This window comes from Martes martes (genome assembly GCF_963455335.1).
Source record: "Martes martes genome assembly, chromosome: 13".
In the NCBI taxonomy this organism is placed as follows: Eukaryota; Metazoa; Chordata; class Mammalia; order Carnivora; family Mustelidae; genus Martes; species Martes martes.
Genome location: NC_137901.1, coordinates 23,604,303 through 23,619,672, shown reverse-complemented (window position 1 = coordinate 23,619,672; position 15,370 = coordinate 23,604,303).

Here is a 15,370-nt window from a genome sequence, read left to right as displayed (position 1 = left end):
TGAACTTAGCAGGATGTCTGGATACTCAATCAGAATAGGGAAAATCAATTTTATTTCTATATTCCAACAATAAACAGATTTAAAATTTTCAAATAAAACCATTTAAAGGAACATCAAAAAACTAGAAATAGATCTAATGAAAGATAGGCAAGACTTAACTGAAAACTATGAAATATTATTGAGATACATTACAGAAGACTCAGATACATGGAACTGTATACCATGTTCATAAATTTGGGATATTTAGTATTGGAAACGTATCATTTAATACTTAATTTATCTGTCATTTCTTGGTGTAGGTGGAAGTTATATGGGTGTGAAAATAATTTTCACAGTGTGAAAATAAGGTGCTCAGTTGTGATTTGGACATTTTTCTATATGTACATTACACACCAATGAGGATTTAAGAACATTTTTTAGTTGTATATCAAATATATCTCAAAGCTGAAAAAAAATGGGGGAACTTTCTTAAAGAAAAAAATTCTAGACAGAATTCTAGAGATTCTTATTTCCTGGTTATTCAAGCACCTATCTAGGTATTATGTGAAATTTGCAAATATGATTAAAGTCCCAATCTAGGTTACCTTACGATACAGAAATTATCTGTGTGGATCTGATCCAATCTGGGGTGCTATCTGAAAGCAGAGAATTTTCTCTGGCTAGTAGAAGAAGGGTAAGTTAGAGAAGTCTGCAGCATGAGAAGGATTTGAGAGTCCATAGCTGGCTCTGAAAATGGGAAGGGCCACATTCAGGGACTGGAGAGCAGTCCCTGGCCAGTAGCCAGCTGGAAAACAGAACTTCGGTCCTTACAACTGCAAGGATCTTAATTCTGCCAATGATGTGAATGAAGCATTTTCTTCCCCAGGGCCTCCAGATAAGAACTCAACCCTACTAATACCTTAATTTTGGACTTGGGAGACCCAAGCAGAAAATTCAGTCACTAGCTCTCTCTCTACTGACCATGGACTTCTCTTCTACAAAATAGTAAGATAATGAATGGGTATTGTTTTAAGCTGCTAATTTTGTGGTATTTTGTTGTGCAGCAATAGAAAACTAATACAACCGCTATGTAATTTTAAAAATATTTTTGTTTTATTGAGATATAATTCACATACCACAATTCACTCCAAGTATACAATTCAGTGACTCTCACTATATTCATAGAGTTCTACAACCACCACCACATTCAGTTTTAGAACATTTTCATCACTTCAAAAAGAAACTCCTCCGTCTTTAGCTATCACTCCCTAGCTTCCCATCCCCCTAGCCCTAGGAAACCACCACGCTACTTTCTGTCTCCATGGATTTGTCTATTCTGGATATTTCATATAATTAGAATCATACAATGTATGATCTTTTGTGTTTGGTTTCTTTCACTTAGCATGTTTCAAGGTTCATACATGTTACATCTATGTATCAGAACTTCATTTCTTTTTGTGACTGAATAGTAAATATTCCCTTGTAGGGACACACCATATTTTGTTTAGCTATTCATCAGTTGATGGAGCAGGCTTTTCCTTCCTTCCTTCCTTCCTTCTTTCCTTCCTTCTTTCCTTCCCCCTCCCTCCAGCCCCTGACAGCCACCAATCATATAATATAAAATAATAAAAAATATATGGTAAATATTAAATGAGGTTCTAGGACAGTCTATTCCTTCCTATCTGTGTCTTTCTAGAACAGTTGTTTAGCACAGTGGCTAAGAGAGTGATCTTTTAAATTCCAGCTGTATCACTAGTCATACAAAGTCCCTTAATCTCTGATTCATTGTCCTCTCATTACATTGGGTGATAGAATAGTATCCATCTCACAGGGTCATTGGCTGGTTTAAATGAGTTGATAAGAGTATAACCCTTAGAATAGTGCCCAGCACATAGTAAGTCCTCAATAAATGCTATCGAAACAGTATCATGTCTAAATTATATCTATTATAAATGCCTTAAAAGCAGGTCCCCTGCCTTTGTTACAGCTAAGTGTAGAGCCTGCTCAAGCTTTCTCTACTTGCTTGGCTCAGCAGTATTAATTTATTAGCAGATGCAGGCATTGTCTTGCTTGCTGGTTTCTCCATCTGCTCTAAATTTAGGACTAAATAAAGACACTTGGGGCATGGAGGAGGTTTTAGAGATCTCTGGTCCAAATCCATTGGGTTTTTTGTTTTGTTCAAAAGCTGTAATCCAGAGAGAATTTAGAAGCATCTGCTGAAGACCATTTTAGGCATGTTTTACAGAAATTTGTAGCATCTATTTACATGTTATGTGCATCTGCACTTTGAATCTTCAACCATTTGGATATAGTAATATCCTAACTGGTGTTCCAAATTTGATGCTGCTTTATATATGGTGATTCCTAAGTCATAACAGATGGATAGTAAATAAATTGATTTATGAGAAGCAATTTACTTTTTCAATCTTGGTAGTTAGAATAGTCACAATCTTACAATCCCAGATTTGAATAAGGATGGCTGAAAATAGGGCATCATAATTAAACTTTACATTTGTATAGTGCATAATAATACCTTAATCTGTATACCTTGTTTAATGCTTACAAGCATTCGGTGAGGCAGGCAGGTAGGGGAATCTGATGAATTCCATTTCATAGACGAAGAAATTAGAATTAAGAGGTGTTAACTGACTTGCCAGAATTTACAAAATGGTAATAAATGGCAGAGCCAAGACTATGCTCAGGTTTCCTAACTGCTAGCCAGTGCCCTTTCCATTCTGCTGGCAGAGGAAAAGTTAGGAATTCCCACTTTCTTCCATCAGGTTTTACAGCCCGATTCTACCAAGGACCAGGCAGTACTTGCCAGCAGCGGTCTGTGTGTGAGTCTTCAGTAAAGTCCTGGCCTGCTTTGGTCAGTCTCATTTTGAAAATGCTGTAGCCTCATCCCCCTGGCAATGAGGATTTATGCCAGGCAAATGTTACAGGTAACAGTGTTTAATGGCAGGGTTAGAACTGAGAAACTTTGGAATTGAAAGATCAAAAACAATCATCGATTAAATAATTTGAATAATGGGGGAGAATCTTCTAGTCAACACTCAATCTCTTGCTCCTCACCTCAGGCTAACGATGCCTATAAGACACGATGTAACGTGGCTGCAGAAGATATTTTATGGACGGAACTTTGAGTAAAAGCAATCCTGCTTTTACTCAAACTGTTTTGCAGTTTGTTTTCTCTGAAAGGGAGCCCCTCTCCCAGAACTGGCAGAACTGCTTATCATTGCATAGAGGAGAGGGAGTAGGATTAGAAGTAGAAAAAGAAGTAGCCTGAACATCCAGTTGATGGGGACTGCCTCTGTGTGGTTGAGAGTATTTATACTGCAAAGGAGTTGGCTTGAATGGCAGAGACAGAATGACTAAAATCTCTATGCAATTAGCATATAAAGTCCAACCCGACAAGTATGTACTGGCATAAGCAAGTATGAAGCATTTGATATTGGGCGTAGAAACAGGTCAAGAGAAAGCCCGTGTAAAGGATCCATGTCGCATAACATGCCAGTATGATAGGAGTCTATATTTCAGAGGACTAAACCCGAATTGAATAAGCCTAAACAATAACAATTTATTGATTTCTTGTAAGTCAAAAGAACAAGGATGGTACCGGCATCAGATGCAACTGAATCCAGAGCTCAAAGGATATCAGGGTTTTTCCCTCTCTCCTACCTTTTAACTCTGCTCCCCTCTGTTTATTATCCTCATTGCTTCTGCAGATGGCCTTCCTCTATGGAGTCAGAGCACATGGTTGCCAGCAAGGGCAGACAGATGGTCCATCTTAGCCTAGTAATCTCAGTGCAAAGAATATGGCTTCCATGTATAAATTCCCAGAGAAGGATTGTGATTGGCCAGTGTAGGCCATGTGTCCTCCTGTGGACCAGTCTAAGACTCAAGGGCAACCGAGGGCCAGAAGTGGTCAATTCTTGCTCGTGTCTCCACATTCAGATCAAAGCAGATGGAGTCTAGTTACCAGAAAATTGGTGGTGAGGAATCTGCCTGGTCTAGCACAGTCCACTACAGCCATAGTTCCCCAAATTACCTGAGGATAAAAATCACCTTGACCCTTGTTAAAAAACAGATTCCTAGGCTCCCCACTCAGACTAATGGATTCAGAATGTAAGGAGAGATGGATGGTAACTTGGATATTTAACAAGTATTCCAAGTGTGTTAGCTTCCTGTTGCCACTGTAACAAGTTACCAAAATCTTAGTGGCTTAAAACAACATGAAGGTACTGTCCTATAGTTCTAGAGGCCAGTAGTTCAAAATCGGTGGGCTAATGTCAAGGGGCTGATAGGACTGTTTTCTTCTGGAGGCTCTGAGAGAAGAACCTGTTTGTCATTTTCAGCCACTTCTAGTGGCTTTCTGGTGGTGTTCCTTGGCTTGTGGCCCCTTCCTCCATCCTTATAGTACAACATTCCTATCTCTCCTTCCATCATGACATCATTTTTCTACTCTGACTTTTCCTGTGTCCCTTTGATGAGAACCATCGTGATTACTTCAAGGCGCACCAGAATAATCCAGGATTATCTCCTCACCTCAAGATCCTTAACTTAATCACATCCACAAAGTCCCTCTTGCCATAAAATGTAATATTCATAGGTTCCAGGGATTAGGAGTGGATATAGTGGGCCCCTATTCATGCTACCATCCTACATAATTATTATTAGGTACATTTGAGAAACACTGCAAGGAATGGCTAGTTAATCTTAGAACTGCAATGTAAATATTCCAAACCACAAATATACTAGCATAGTTCATTACTTAACTGTGTATAATATACAGATGCCCAAACTGGGTGGCCCAAACACCACATTTTTGCATGTGTCAATAACTCATGCCATTTTATTTTTGCACAGTAGACCACTCAATGAATTTCCCACAGTCTATTTGTATATTCACCCATGGATGGACATTTGGCTTGTTTCCTTTTCTGTTTATTTTGAATAAAGCTAGTCTGAACATTGGTGCACACAAGTCTTTGTGAAGATATATGTTTTCCTTGGGGGGTGATAAATATCTACTAGTGGAATGGCCGGGTCATATGATCAGTGTATATACCACTTTTAAAGGTACTGCCAGACCATTTCCCAAAGTGACTGTAACCATTTTACTATCCTCCTAGCACTCCCAAGTACTCCACATCCTTGTTAACACTTGATATGGCAAATCTTTTTAATTTTAGCTATCCTTGTGGCCATGAAGCAGTATCTCATTGTGGTGTTGTTGGTTTTTTTTTAACTAAGCTCTACACCCATTGTGGGGCCTGAACCCATGACTCTAAGGTGGCGAGTCACAGGCTCTACTGACTGAGCCAGCCAGACCCTCACTGTGGTTTTAACCTGCATATGAGTGAGCCTCTTTTCCTGCACTTTCAGTCATTTGTATATCTTCTTCTGGCCTTTTTTGGCCTTTTTTATTTGTATTATTTCTCCCCATCTCCCCGTCTCAATTTTTTTTGAGATCCTATTAATGCAAATGCCCTTGAGGCAGCAGTGGTAGTTCCATAGGAGGTGGTTTCTACTAAGTGAGGCCTTGGGAGGAAGGGATGATGGTAGATGAGGTTGGGGAGGCCTGGGGATAGGTGGGGCTCGTGCTCAGGGCAGAGTGAGGAAAATGAGGGGCTCTGGATCTGGAAAGTCAAGACTAGAGCTGCTGTTGTTTGTGTAGAAATGAAAAGGTATACAGCATTGTTGCTGCTAGGAGTTTTAACCTGGATGTGATTGACAACAGGGTTTGCTTTGGTGATCACTTGGGATCAATCGGCTTGTGGGATTGCATTTCTAGATCCCTTTTGCCAACCTCATTACCACTGGGTGAAAATGTCTGAGAGCCTCTTGGGAATAAGAGTTTGCCAAAAAGGATGGGACAGAAGAACAAATATTTGACTGATTCCTGAATGGAACTCACTGGATTCTCACAACAGCCTTAAGTTTCTTTTGAGGATAAAAGCTCAGGAGGGGAACTGCTGGGTTTCAGGGATACCTTGTTGTATTTCCGTAACGCCAGCTGCTCTCCGAATGACTTACCGGTTTATGCTCCGCTCCCACCAAGTGCACCTTAAATGTCCTGGGCCCCACTCACTGCCAGCAGGAAATGATAGCTGATTCTCCTTTTTCCTTCTTCCAATCTGAAATGGTATTTAGCTTTAATTTACATGTTACTGATTACTAATGAGCTTAAACATCTCTTAGTAGACTTGTTAGTCATTCACATTTCTTCTGTGAATTGCCTCATCATATCCTATGCTCATTTTGTTTTCTGTTGGATTTCCTATCTTTTCCTTAAAGCTATCTCAGAATTTTAAAAATATTATAAATCTTTATTTTGTGTTGGTTTTGAAGATGACAAATAACTTTCCCATTTGATCACCTATTAGTTGTGATTATGATGGCCTCTGTAAGACAGAAATAATTTAATCAAATCTGTGGACTTTTTTTTGTCCCTTTAAAATTTGTATATTTGGCATCTTTTTTAAAGAAAATTTTCCCACTCCTAAAGTCCCAACAATATTCTTCTACATTTCCTTCCATTGGCTTTATGATTTCGTTTTTCAAATTTAGGATTTTTTAATAGATTTCATTTATTTGTCAGTGAGAGAGAAAGAGAGAATAAGCAGGGAAGTGGCAAGGCAGAGGGAGAAGCAGGCTGCCCGCTGAGGAAGGAGACTGATGTGGGACTCCATCCCAGACCCTGGGATCATGACCTGAGCCGGCGGCAGATGCTTAACAGACTGAGCCACCCAGGCATCCCTCACATTTAGGATTTTAATGTGTTTAGAGGATTTTTTTTTTTTTTGCATAAAAATTCAACTGAATTTTTCTCCTTAGAGCAAGACTATTTTTCTATCTACTGAATAATTCATCTATTTCCCACTGATTAGTGGAGTCTTTCTATCCCAAGTTCACCATATTAATACCTGCTCCATTTGCTCTTGCTATGCCAGGAACACAACTGCTCTGATGATTCCAGATTTGCAACATGTCTCATTATTTGGTAGGGTGCATCCCTCCCCACCCCCTTTTGCTCTTCTTTTCAGATGTATCTCAAGTATTTGTAGATATGTGTTCTTCTGTATGTATTTTAGAATCAATTTTCTTCACTTAGGATTATGATGCAATTACATTTAATTTATAGGTTAATATTGGGAGAATTGCTATTTTTATAATGTTAAACTCTTCTAGCAGTGAACATAACAGTATGTTCTTGTTTATTCAGGTTTTCTTTTATCCCTTTTAATTGAGTTTTACATTTTTATGTGCATTATTGGGTAGTTTAATTTCTATATATTTTATAGTTTTATAACTACTGTAAATGGTATCTTGTTTACAGGGTTTGAAGGTGTAGAGGAATGCTGTTGCTTTCTGTATGTTTCCCTGCTATGTGGCAACCTTCCTGAACTTGTGTGAGATCTAATAATTTGTTAATTCTCTTGGGTTTTCCATATAAGTGACAATAACTCATTTCTCTCTTTCCTTCCAACCGTTGAACCCTCTCATGGCATTACATTGGTCAGTCCTCTTATCTCTGGCTCAAACAGCAGTTGTGGCTAGCAGGTCTGTTTTGTTTCTGAACTAAAAGTGATCACACCTGGGGTGCCTGGGTGGCTCAGTCACTTAAGCGTCTGCCTTCAGCTCAGGTCGTGATCCCAGGGTCCTGTGATTGAGCCCCACATCGGGCTCTCCGCTCAGCGGGGAGTCTGCTTATCCCTCTCCCTCTGCTTCTGCCTGCTGCTCCCCCTGCTTGTGCGCTCTCTCTGTCAAATAAATAAATAAAAATCTTAAAAATAAATAAATAAATAAAAGTGATCACATCTAAGGGTTCACCATCTAGAGTCTTTGACCTCTAGATCCTCTTTTAAAGGGCAACCTGGTTAGGTCAGGCTCACTAAGGTCAATCTTTCTTAATTAATTAATTGTATTTATTTATAAGATTTTATTTATTTATTTGACAGAGAGAGAGAAAAAGCATGAGTGGGGGTGGGAGGGGCAGAGGGAAAAAGAGAAGCAGACTCCCTGGGAGCAGGGAGTTGATGAGGAGCTTGATCCCAGGACCCTGGGATCACAAACTTAGCCAAAGGCAGACGCTTAACCAACCGAGCCACCCAGGCGCCCCTTGATTAATTTAAACTTAACTGATTTCAGAACCTTAATTATATGTCTAAAATCCCTTCATATCTTTTCTTATCATATTCCTTTGCCATATAATGTGACTAATCATAGGAGTGATATCTCATCATATTCACAGGTGCTGCCCACACTCAAAGGAAGGAGATCATTCCAGGGTTTATCTCTGTGGGGCTCATATTAAAATTCCACCTACCACGTCCAACTCAGATTCAGGACTGTGTAACCTCATTTTGTGTAACATCTATATCTCCTTTCTGTCATGTCAAATCTCAGTTCTCAATAACACTAATATAATCCCTCATTTGCTTTATCCTGCAATACACACCACTAACAGTCTCGGAATAATAATGCCAAGACTCTACTACCAAAGTGATTGTCAAAAATAGGTTTTAAGATGTGTATTTGTACGTTTGTATTGCAGTTCTTTTGTCCTTATGCTATGTCCCGCTAGGGATGTGGAGTCAAATGCCTTGTTTTAAAGTCACTTCCACGTGCCGACAACTTGAGAGAGTGAGTTCATTTGTTTCAATTTGTCTTCACTTCTTAGGGATTGCTTTTTAACTTAAATTTAATTTTATTTCCTAATTATGCTAAAGATTTAAGTGGTTTTACAGTGAAATTCACATAACGAGGTACATTTAGAGCATTCTAGTTTCTCACTCCTTGTCTCTTTCCTCCTCATAAGTAGTTTTTAAAATTTTTTATGACTATGCTCGCTTCGGCAGCACATATACTAAAATTTTTTATGACTTAGCTTCCCCTTGTTCTTCAATATCAGCAAATATATATATATTTATATATTTTATATATATGTTTATATCTGATGGGGCAGGGGGATCTCATCATAATTTCAAAATTTTTTAAGATTTTATTTATTTATTTGACAGAAGAGATCACAAGTAGGCAGGGAGGCAGGCAGAGAGAGAGAGAGGAAAGCAGGCTCCCTGCGGAGCAGAGAGCCCAATGCAGGACTCGATCCCAGGACCCTGAGACCATAACCTGAGCCAAAGGCAGAGGCTTGACCACTGAGCCACCCAGGTGCCCCACAATTTCAAATTTTTTAATGGTTATTTTTATGTTTAAAGTTTTCTGTTTCTCCTTAGGTCAATACGTATTTTCTGTTTTTCTAGCTGTGTATCCCCTCATTGACATTTTCAAATTTATTAGTGTGTAGTAGTTCATAATCTTATTAAAAATGTCTATTTTGCCTGTGAATTTTTTTTCCTTTTAATTCTGTTTTCTGTTTACTCGTATATCTTCCTGCTTTTTATTGATCTTATGACAGGATTTTTTAAAATCATCTTTTGATTTTGTTATTCATATTTATTGCTTTTCCCTTCCTCCCCAGCACCTTGTATCATTGATTTTTGCCATATCGTTATTATTTCCTTCCTGTTTATTCCTTTGGGGTTTGGCACTAAACACTTGGCTCATTTGATTTCAGTATTTCTTAGTTGTTAAATAAATGTTTGTAACACTGCAAATCCCATTAAGCACTACCTTATGTACACTTTGACACATGGTGCTTTCATTATATTTTATAATTCCCCTTATTATAATTTCTTTTTTCTAGTATTTAATAGTATTTTTTACATCTCCAGATTTTTAGGAGTTTGAAGCTATTCTTTAAAAAAAAAAAAAAAAAAGATTTGTTTATTTTAGAGAGAGAGAGAGTGAATGGGAGGAGGGGCAGAGGAAGAGGGAGAAAAGCAGATTCCCAGCGGAGCAGGGCCTGACCACGATGCTGGCCCAATCCCAGGAACCCTGAGATCATGACCTGAGCCCAAATCAAGAGACCACACTGAACCTCCTGAGCCACCCAGGGGCCCCCTAAAGCTATTCTTTTATTAATGATTTCCAAATTTATTGTATTGTGATCAAGAACATGGCCCATATGTTGTTAATTTTTAAAATTCACTAAGGAGCATGACTAGTAGGTGAGATCTCTAGAGTCTTCCATATATTCTTGAAGAAATGTACATTCTTTATTTGTTGAGTACGAAGTTCTTTCCTGGACTGAGCTCACTAAGTGAGTCAGTCGACTGACCTCCAGGGCATGTAAGGTCTTCTTTGTCCCTTAGGATGTTTTCCCCCTGAAAGTCTATTTTGGGTGACACTGAAATTGCTACCCTGGAGGTTTGTTGGTTCGCATTTACCCTGCATCTCTTTTTCCATCTCTTCCTATTCAGAGAATGATTCACTGGGCCCTTTCCTGGCCAGTACTGTTCAACAGCAGGGCAAGCATCAGGATGCCCTGGAGCTAAGTTCAGCCCCTCAGTTCGCAGGAGGGGAGCCTTGGCTGTCTCAGAGCCTGCACAGCACCCTGCTCATTTTCTTATTTTCCTCTCCCACATCTGTCTTGTTCATTTTCATAGTCCTATCTTGCAGCATAGTGCCTGACATCTGGTAGGCACTCAGTAAATATTTGTGCAATGAATGGAGCATACAGCCTTCTTAGGAAAATAAGACCCCTGTAAGAAGTTAGAATTTATGGAGCGCTGAGGGCATGTTAAAGCTTCTCCCCACATATGACCTCTCTGATCTTCACGCCTACCTTGCTGTTCTCTCGTACCCTGCCCTTGCTTCGCTGGTGTTCCTGTTCCGTGAACACGCCGACCTCATTGCTGCTTCGGAATCTTTGCACCTGCTCTCCCCAGATGTTGGCACAGCTTATTCCTTTGCACCATTCAGGTCCCTGCTCAAATGCCACCTCTTCAAACATCCTCCCTGAGTCACCCCATCTAAAATACTACTACTCCGTACCTCCCCAAATCTGATCCAAATCCGATCACTCTCTATGGTCTTTTCTTAAAATAGCAATTATCACTAATATGATTTGTTTGGCTCCAAGTTTATTGTCTGTCACCCACCAGGAGTTAAGTTCTTAGAAGACAAGGACTTTGTCTATACACCACTGTACCCTCCTCTACAGCAAGGGTCCGGTAAACAGTAGACACTCAGTAAGTTTTCGTTGGGTGAGAAAATCTTCCTTTAATTCTCAGAGAAATAACATTTTTAGCAAGCATGATTATACCTAGTTCTATAGAGGAAGTAATCAAAGCTGAGAAAGGTTCAGTAGCTTGCCCAGGAGCACAGGCAATGGAGCCAGGATTTGAACATGAGCTCATTTGACTCGCAAGCCCATCCCTAACGTCCACCTCTAAGCTGCTGTCTGCTAATGTAAACACACAGGACAGTAGGAAATCAAGGGGAGGGGGGTGGCTTGTGGCTTTCTGGATGAGGAGAGTTGGGCCTCTGGATGAGATGGGGAATGGTGGAGGGAGGGAGGGAAGCAGGGAAGGCCGACCCTGGGCCTGGGCCTGGGATGGTCCACGTGGCCCGTTCCTTGGCTGAGGGATCGGTTGGGACTTGCTCCTGGAGGAGCAGTGAGGATGGAGGGCAGTTTGTAGGGGAGCACCGCACAAGCTTGCATTCCTGGGCCTTTGGGTCAAACCTTCCACAAAAAACCTCTGCCAAGGAGCCTTTGTGGACTGTGGCTAAGGGAGTCAGGCCCGGCATTCTAACTAACATCCCCCCCCCCCCCCCCCCCCCGCCCCGTGGCCTCTGGCGTGTTTAGACCAACTCGCGCAGCCCGCTCACCACGCCAGCGATCTGTGTGCTGGGAAGGGCGGGCCGGGCGTCCAGGCTGCAGAAGCGCTTCGGAGCCACAGCATCTTTCTTAGACCGGGTTGGTGTTCCTGCCGAACCAGGTGAGAGCCCACCCGTGACCCAGCCTCCCTGAAAAGCGGGCGGGAGCAAACAGCTACCACCGCCAGAGGTCCGGGCTGCGGCCGGCAGGGCGTAGAGTTCTCACTTCCTTGCTGATGAAAGATGCGCGCGGGGGCGCAGGTGGTCAGGCCAGGGAGGAGGCTCCATGGACAGCAGCGCTCCCCCACGGGAGTCACCGTGCGTGGGCGGCAGGGGGTGGGGGGGCAGGAAGCGTAGCGACAGTTCAAAGTCAGCAGCTGGGTGCAGCTTGTCAAAAGGGCCCGGGAAGTGAAAGTCCACCAGGCATAGGAAAAGGGGAAGAGAAAACAGCAGAGAGGGGAGTGGCAGCAGCCACTGGGGGCAAGGGAAGGGCAGATCTCGGAGTGGCAGGTGTTGTGGGAGCTTCTGCCAGGCACCTTTTCTTGGAGGAGGGGACAGCAAGGCTGAGTCTTAGAACCAGCGTCCTGCATCCTTCCCGCAGCCCGTTCCGAGGTAGGAGCAGACGCCAGGTAAGTGCTGTTCGAACGCACACAGCATCCTTCTTCTCCTTCAAATGCCTCATTTCCACCTCTAAAAAGCGGCACTTGATTATACTCGAACCCTTTAAAAGAAAATAGTAACTGCAATTTTCGTCCAAGGTAAAGTTAATTACTTTCCTCCAGTCTGTCTCCCCAGAAAATTGCTTTAAAAATAAGAAAAGAGGGGCATATGGGTGGCTCAGTCCTTAAGTGTCGGTCTTCAGCTCAGGTCATGGTCCCAGTGTCCTGGGATCAAGCCACACATCAGGCCTCCCTGCTCAGCAGGAAACCTGCTTCTCCCTCTCTCACTCTCCCTGCTTGTATTCCCTCTCTCTGTCAAATAAATAAATAAAATCTTAAAAAAAAAAAAAAGAAAAGATTTTGGTGATGTTAGGGTAATCTGCTTTTCTCCTGAGTTGAAAGTTCAAACCCTTTGCATAAATATTCATTATAAGAATCTTTTATCACTAAAAGGATGCCAACTCTATCTTTTAAAAAAAGTTTTGTTTTTGCATTTGATGAAATTGTTATTTCCAGCACCCTCCACCCTGTGATGTTCCCTCTTGTGCCTGTGACACCAAGTGAGACAGATGCCACGTTCACTTGTTTGGACCAAAAACTATGTAGTTTTAAGGCTGATTTGGAGTCTCCTAGGAGAAGAAAGAGGCTGGATAAATTTTAGGTGGTTCAGTTAATGTTCGTCACCATCTGATTCCTCACCCAAAATAAAGCATGGCGCCTAGTAGGCTCACTCAGCATGCTTCCTGAATGAGGGATTTTGGAAAAAAGAAAGCCGAGTTTATCATTGAAAAGCATTGGAAGTAGATGGCGTCACAGCTGTGGACTGCCTTCTGAATCAGTTGGTGTTCTTTCCTATTCCCCTCCTCAGGAAATTTTGCATTCAAGGCCCTAGAGGTCTGGGATGTAGAGTCTAGGGTCTTGCATCTAGAACTCTGGTCCAGGGACGAGCTGTATCACCTCCTCTAGGAACCTGTTAGAAATGTGGATGCTCCGTTCCTACCTTGGAGTCACTGAATCAGAATCTGCATGATCATGTTCAAGATCATGTTCAAGTGGAAAAAACACTGTTTGAAAGTACGTGGGCCACTTCCTTTTGGAGGCACCTGGTCAGGGGGGTCTTCTGGGTCTTGACTTCAGATCTGGGTTGCAGGACAGTTCCACACTGCACTTTGTACAGAGCACTGGAGACTACAGAGGGTTCCAAATCCAGCTCTCCTATTAAAGGAACTTCATTACATGGGCAGGTGACTTAAAAAGTTAAAAAAAAAAAAAAAAAGAAAGAAATCAGTCTTAGAGAAAACTTACAAAAATAGTACAAAAAACTTCCGCATATCCTCTACCCAGGTTCACCAACTGTTAACATTTTCTCTCTCTACTTATATATTATTTTGGAATTAATGGAGGGCTAGTTATACACATAGGTCTGCCTTTCCCCTTAATACTTCAGTGTGGACTTACTAAGATTAAGGACATTCTCTTACATCACCGAAACACCAGGGCCAGATTCAGGGGGAGGCAAGGAACGTCTGAGTCAGTGGCCCTGAGAGGGCTTCTTAGGAGCTTTGCTTACCGCACCCTAATCCTGGCCCTGCACACTATACTTGCCCAAATCGGGAAACCTAACATGGATTCAATACTATTATCTAATCTACTGTCCGTATTCCAGTTGCATCGGTTGTCCCAAGAATGTCCCAGTTTTTCCATACCCAACTCAAGACCATGCACAGCATTTCATCGTCATGTCTATTGGGTGTCCTTCAGTCTGGAACAGTTCTTCAGTCTGTTTTCCATGACATTGACATTTTTGAAAGCTATAGACCAATTATTTTATAGAATGGTCCTCCATATGGCGACAAGTTATTTTTAATCTCTTGACAGTTCAATTTCACCACCTATAGATTGAGAATCGTTCCTGCTTCATGTTGAATTGAATAAATTCAGCCATCTTATAGTCATGACACATGGCCGGTGTACATGGATTTAAAAAGTTAGCTAATAATGGGTGCCTGGGTGGCTCAGTGGGTTAATCCTCTGCCTTCAGCTCAGGTCATGATCTCAGGGTCCTGGGATCAAGTCCCACATCGGGCTCTCTGCTCAGCAGGGAGCTTGCTTCCTCCTCACTCTCTGCCTGCCTCTCTGCCTACTTGTGATCTCTCTCTCTCTCTCTGTCAAATAAATAAATAAAATCTTAAAAAAAAAAAAAGTTAGCTAATACTAATTAGGTTCTTGTCAGCACCACGTTAAGTGCTTCACCAGCATGATCTCACTTAGTCCTCCCTATAGCTCAGTGACACAGGCTCTGTTTTTGTCCCTGTTTCACAGGTGAAGAAATGGAGACTTAGAATGATTTGTCCACTGTCTTATAGTTAGTAAGGAGTGAAATGGGGACCTGAACCAAGTCAGCCTGCCTCTGAGGACTATTTGCTTAGTAACCTTGTTAGGGATGCTTACCTAAAATGTCAAGGTTTTTTTTGTTTGTTTATTTGTTTTTAAAGATTTATTTATTTATTTGAGAGAGAGAGAGAGAAACAGGGTGAGGGGCAAGGGAGAGGGAATGAATCTCAAGCAGATTCCCTGCTGAGTGTGGAGTGCGGAGCCTGACTTGGGGGTTGATCTCATGACTCTGAGATCATGACCTGAGCTAAAATCAAGAGTTGGACATGTAAGTGACTGAGCCACCCAGGCACCCCTAAAATGTAAGATTTAAGATAAAATTTACATAATATAAAATTTGCCATTTTAATCATTTTATTTTCTCTTACCTTTATTGAGATATAATTGACATACATTGTGTAAATTTAAGGTATACAATGTGATGATTTGGTACAGATACATATTGCAAAATGATTATCATTATAAGGTTAGTAACACATTATTCATTTCACATAATGACATTTTTTTTTAGGTGGTGGAAATATTTAAGATCTCTCAGCAGCTTTCAAGTATATAATACAGTCTTGTTAACTAAAGTCACCATGCTATATGTTAGGTCCCTAGATCTTATTCAT